This window comes from Colobus angolensis, unplaced genomic scaffold (genome assembly GCF_000951035.1).
Source record: "Colobus angolensis palliatus isolate OR3802 unplaced genomic scaffold, Cang.pa_1.0 Scaffold31, whole genome shotgun sequence".
Taxonomy (NCBI): domain Eukaryota; kingdom Metazoa; phylum Chordata; class Mammalia; order Primates; family Cercopithecidae; genus Colobus; species Colobus angolensis.
The window spans coordinates 8,031,074-8,037,414 of record NW_012116377.1 but is presented as its reverse complement, the minus strand read 5'-3'; the positions used below and the strand labels follow the sequence as shown (position 1 = coordinate 8,037,414).

Here is a 6,341-nt window from a genome sequence, read left to right as displayed (position 1 = left end):
AAAAAAAAAAAAAACAAATTCTACCACAACAAGTGAAAAAAACACAACCAGCCATAATAAAAATGTTTCCACAATTATACATTACCCAGAAACAAGTGAAAAAATGGAAAATCTCAGCAAAGAAATAGAAGTTGTAAGACCAGCATGGGCAACACAGTGAGACCCCATCTCTAAAAAAAAATTTTTACAAATTAACTGGGCATGGTGGCATACACCTGTAGTCCCAGCTACTTGCCAGGCTAAGGTATGAAGATTACTTGAGCCTGGGAGGTCAGAGCGAGAGTGAGCTGTGATCACACCACTGCACTCCTACCTAGAAAAAAAAATTAAATGAAATAAATAAGCAAATAAAAACTAAAAAGAAGAAAAAGGTAACTAAAATTACAATAAATTTTTAAGGTGGGCTCAATAAAAACACAGAGATGGGCTGGGCATGGTGGCTCATGCCTGTAATCCCAGCACTTTGGAAGGCCAAGGCAGGTGGATCACCTGAGCTCAGGAGTTCAAGACCAGCCTGGGCAACATGGCGAAACACCATCTCTACAAAAAATATAAAAATCAGCCAGACATGGTGGCTTTACACCTGTAGTCCCAGCTACTCAGGACCCTAAGGTAGGGGGATGACTTGAGCCTGGGAGGTGGAGGTTGCAGTGAGCCAAGATTGTGCCACTAACTCCAGCCCGAGTGAAAGAGCCACACCCTGTTTCAGGGGGAAAAAAAAACGGAAATGACGAGGAAGAGAATCGTCGAACTTGAGGACAGAAAATTAGAATTCACCCAATCTGAACAAGAGAAGAAAACAAACTGAAAAAAGTAGTAGCTTTAGGGAACTACAGGACAGTAAAAAAAGATCCAACATTCACACAATCAAAATCCCATAAAGACGAAAGAAAGAGAGTGCGGTTCAAACACTACTTGAAGAAATGATGACTGAAACATACTCAAATTTAGGGAACACTAACTTGCAGATCCAAATAGCTAAGCAAATACAAAGAGTTGATAAGCCTAATGAAATTCACGCTAACACATCATAATTAAACACTCAAAAACTAAAGACAAAAAAAAAAAAAAACAAAAAACCCTTGAAAGCAGCCAGAGAGAAACAACACATTACCCATAAGAGAACACCAATTCAAATGACACCAGATTTTTCATCTCAAACCACAGAGGCCAAAAATAAAAGTGGCACAGTATTTTTCAAATATTGGAAAAAAGACAACTGCCAACTGGGACGTCTATATCCAGTGAAACTGCCCTTCAGAAATAATAAGGAAATAAAAGTATATTCTCAAATAAAGAAAAGTTTTTAAAAAAAGTCTCTAGCACACCTATACATAAAGATTGGCTGAAGGAAATTTGCTAAACATAAAGAAAATGATTTTTTAAAAAAGGAATGTCAAAATATCAAAGAAGAAACAACAGAAGAATGGAAATATAGGTATAAACAAGACTTTTCCTTCGTTCGTTTTATAAATCATATTTCATGACTGAAACAAAAGTTGTAACATCATCTGATACTCAAGACAATCATATTTAAAATTGGAGAAGGTGAAAGGTAAAATAAAAGTGAGGTTTCCACACTTCTGTTGAAGTATAAATGTTGATACTAGTAGACTAAGTCACGTATGCATATAATAACCAAAACAGCCACTACAAAACCGAGATAGACTCAAAACAACATTGTAAGTCAAGATGGAATCCTAAATAAAGGTTCTAGTAATCTGCAAGAAGACAAGGAAACAAACATTCAAGCACTACCAGAAAAATTCTTAATTTATATTAAACCAGAAATGTAACTATTTCTGTAGAAGATTCATCCTGGCAATGTTAACTACACAGGAGGCTAACACTACGGCTCACATTTTAAACACAATGGAAAAGCAGATCCATGCTTTTACATGTCTTTTTTAGTATGCAATCTTTTCCTATGACTAAAGTGTCAAGGCTCACCTTGGAGTACATTTAATAAAAACGCAAAGCACACATAGAGATTTACAATTTTAAAGACAAAAAAAAAGGTCCTATTATGTGGTCCCAATGAGAGATGAAGCTAGCTGGACTTCCTGGGAAGTGGAGACTTGGAGAACTTTTCTGTCTTACAAGAGGATTGTAAAATGCACCAACCAGCGCACTGTAGCTAGCAAGAGGATTGTAAGATGCACCCATCAGCGCTCTGTAAAAACTCACCAATCAGCACTCTGTAGCTAGCAAAGAGGATTGTAAAATGCACCAATCAGCACTCTGTAAAACGCACCAATCAGTGCTCTGCAAAATGCACTAATCAGCACTCTGTAAAACGCACCAATCAGCAGAATCCTAAAAGCAGCCAATCGCAGGGAGGATTGAAAAAAGGGCATTCTGATAGCACAGAAACGGAACGTGGGAGGGGACAAATAAGGGAATAAAAGCTGGCCACCCCAGCCAGCAGTGGCAACTCACTCAGGTCCCCTTCCACACTGTGGAAGCTTTGTCCTTTTGCTCTTCACAATAAACCGTGCTACTGCTCACTCTTTGGGTCTGTGCCATCTTTAAGAGCTCTAACATTCACTGACTGTGAAGGTCCGTGGCTTCATTCTTGAAGTTAGAGAGACCACAAACCCACCGGCAGGAACCAACTCCGGACACACCAACAATAAACTCAAAAGTCTATGACAAATGGGGACTCTGTTGAGCTGTTTATACAAACTTTAGATTTGGTACAAATATACTGAAAGTTGGGTTCATCTGAAATGTTCAAAAAAACAGTTTATGTTAATCCTCAAATGATGCTTGTTATAGTTTAACAGTTCTGTTAAATGCACGCATTGAATTACCCCAACTGCAGCAGCTGCTCCTAACTGTGTATGGTTAAGGACTTTAACTGGCCATCTTCCTCAAATTCTATTCCTTCTTGACCATTCTCAACAATTGTCTTTGTAGTGATTTTTCTGTCATTAGCCATTTTAGTAGAACCTTATATCAATTTGGAAGTGCCCATCCCACTACCACCAAATGACATGGAAGAGAATGAAGTGAAACCCCCATGACCTACTGATCTGAATGTAACAAATCTTGTATCAAAAGAAGAAAATCCACTTCCAAAAGATGGAAATCCACTGAATGTGAAAAATGACTCTGTCCCTTGGCTTCCTCAGGGACCCTATTCCAAAAAAAAAGTCCTCAAAAGGGTCTTCAAAGAAGTCAAATAAAAATGGGTTCCTTCCACCAAAAAAAAATTCCCTGAAGACATCATCTGGGTTACAGAACGTGAAGCCAAACTCAAATGGACTGTCAAAATGACTTCCACCTCCTCCACCACCATTTAATCCTTCTTTGCCATATCTGTCATAGATGTACCATCTTTTAGCATCTTACAGCACCTCACATGCCTCAGCCCCTTGTTTTAATTTTCTGTTTCTTCTTTATTCTCAGGAATGTAATCTGGGTGCCACTTCAGTGCCAGTTTTCATTATGTTTTTTTAATATCCTTGGGTAAGGTATGTCTCTGCACACCTTCATAGTAATCCAACATGTTTTAGCAGATTGTTGGAAGAGGACTGAGGATGCAGGTGGCAGGCGATGGGACACAGGGGAGGTGGGGCAGTGGCCTGGATGCTCTGGGCTCCAGATCTCCTCTCAGCTAGCCTGAGTAGATTTTTTTTTAATGGCCCAATTATATGTTGCTTGCAGGAAATTTAAATTTGGCAACATAACAAAAAGCACAAGAATGGAAAGATATAACAATAAATTTTTTAAAGCAGAGTGGCTACATTAATAGCACAATCAACCAACAGGGTCTTATTGACATATGTAGAGAATATTCCACTCAATAACAGCAGAATACACTTTTTTCAAGCACCTATGGAACATTCACCAAGGCCATAAAACAAACCTCAAAAAACTTAAAAGAACTGAAATGGTAACAGTGTATTTTCTAACCACAATCTATTCAAACTAGAAATCAGTAACAGAAAGACAACAGGAAAATCTCTAAATAGAGGAATAAACAACACACTTTTAAAAAGTCCATGGATCAAAACAGAAGTCTCAAAATTTTAAAATATACATAAAAATAAATGAAAATAAAAACAAGGCCGGGCGCAGTGGCTCAAGCCTGTAATCCCAGCACTTTGGGAGGCCGAGACGGGCGGATCACGAGGTCAGGAGATCGAGACCATCCTGGCTAACACGGTGAAACCCCGTCTCTACTAAAAATACAAAAACTAGCCGGGCGAGGTGGCGGGCGCCTGTAGTCCCAGCTACTCGGGAGGCTGAGGCAGGAGAATGGCGTAAACCCAGGAGGCGGAGCTTGCAGTGAGCTGAGATCTGGCCACTGCACTCCAGTCCGGGCGACAGAGCGAGACTCCACCTCAAAAAAAAAAAAAAAGAAAAGAAAAGAAAAACAAGACACACATCAAAATACATGGGATGCAGCTAACAACAACCGGACGCACTAAATGCTTACATTAGAAATGAGGAAAGATCTAAAACCAGAAACCAAATTACCAAAAGAAACTAAAAAAGAGCAAAATGAAGCCAAAGGAAGGAATTATTAAAAGAAGAAATAAAAGAGGAATATAGAGAAAATCAATTAAGCAAAAAATTAATAAGCCTCTAGCAAAACTAACAACAACAACAACAAAAGACAAAGAGAAGACACAAAACATCAAGTATGAAACAGAGGACATCAGTACAGATCCTATAGCAATTTTAAAAGAATGTAAGGGAATACTACAAACAATTTTATGCTCTTAAATTTGACACCAACTTCTCAAAACCACACTAGCAAAACACAACCAAGATGAAATAGAGAATATAAATAACGCCATAGCCATTAAATAAAACTGACTTCTTAATTTAAAAGCTCCCTCAAATGCTGTCAAAAACAAACAAACAAAGAAACCTACAGGCTCAGATGGCTTCACTGGTGAATTCTACCAAACATTTAATGAAGAATTAATACCAACTGTTCACAAACTCTTCCCAAAACTTGGGGAGAATATTCTTCAATTCATTTTATGAGATCAGCATTACTATTACCAACACAAGACAAAGACGTCACAAGAAAAGAAAATGACAAGCCTATAACTCTTATAAATGTAGCTGCAAAAATTCTCAACAAAATACTAACAAACCAAATCTACCAACACATAGAAAGGATTATGCATGACCAATCTCAGAAATGCAAGTTGGCTTAAGATTTGAAAATCAATATAATATACCACATCAATAGAACAAAGGCCAAAAACTTTTATTTTTAGCAAATCATCTTAGATGAAGAAAAACATTATGATGAAATACAAAACCATTTACACAATAAAAACACCCAACTAGGAAAGGGAACTTCCTCAACCTGATAAAGGCCATCTATGAAAAATCAAAGCTAATATCATATTTAAAATAATAAGTGCTTCCCCCTAAGATCAGAAATAAGACAAGGATGTCCGCTCTTGCTACTACTTCTATTCAACACTATAGTAGAGGTTCTAGCAAGGTAAATGATCTGATTTGGTTCTGTACCCCACCCAAATTTGATCTCGAATTGTAATCCCCACATGTCAGGGGAGGGTCCTGTAATCCCCACATGTCAGGGGAGGGAGATGACTGGATCATAGGGACAGTTCCCCCATGCTGTTCTCAAGATAGTGAATGAGTTCTCACAAGATGTGATGGTTTCATAAGCATCTGGCATTTCCACTACTTGCACTTCTCTCTCCTGCCAACACGTGAAGAAGGTCCTTATTTCCCCTTCGTCTTCTGCCATATTTGTAAGTTTCTTGAGGCCTCCCCAGCCAATTAAATCTATTTCCTTTATAAATTACCCAGTCTTGGGTATATCCTTATAGCAGTGTGAGAATGGACCAATACAGTAAATTAACCAAAAAATTGAATTAAATGACATTAATATTGGGGAAAAAAAAAACTGTCTCTATTTCCAGATGACATGATCATATATACAGAAAACCCTACGGAATCCACTAAAGCTACTAGAATAAACAAGTTCACCAAGGATTCAAAATTTACAAAAATCAACTATATTTCTATACACTAACAATGAAAAATTCAAAAATAAAATTAAGAAAATAATAAACACTTATAATAGCAGCAAAAAAAAAGTGCTTGGTAATAAATTTAACAAAACAGGTACAAGACAGGTACACTGAAAACTACAAAACATCCCTGAAAGAAATTAACAAAGACCTAAACAAACATCTAATGTTCATAGACTGAAACATTTCATATTGTTAAGATGAAAATACTTCACCAAATCAACAACAACAACAAAAGACAAAGAGAAGACACAACAAAGAGAAGACACAAAACACAAAAACAAACTAATGCTTTTTTTTTTTTTTTTTTTT

At 37.3% G+C, this 6,341-nt stretch overlaps 1 protein-coding gene and 1 pseudogene across 4 annotated transcripts in view; both read right to left on the bottom strand.

Moving 5' to 3' along the window:
- ZNF148 (zinc finger protein 148) overlaps window positions 1–6,341 on the bottom strand; it is a 144,664-nt gene that overhangs the window by 108,539 nt on the left and 29,784 nt on the right. The window lies entirely within an intron of this gene.
- Window positions 2,834–3,511, bottom strand: LOC105518038 (annotated as a pseudogene).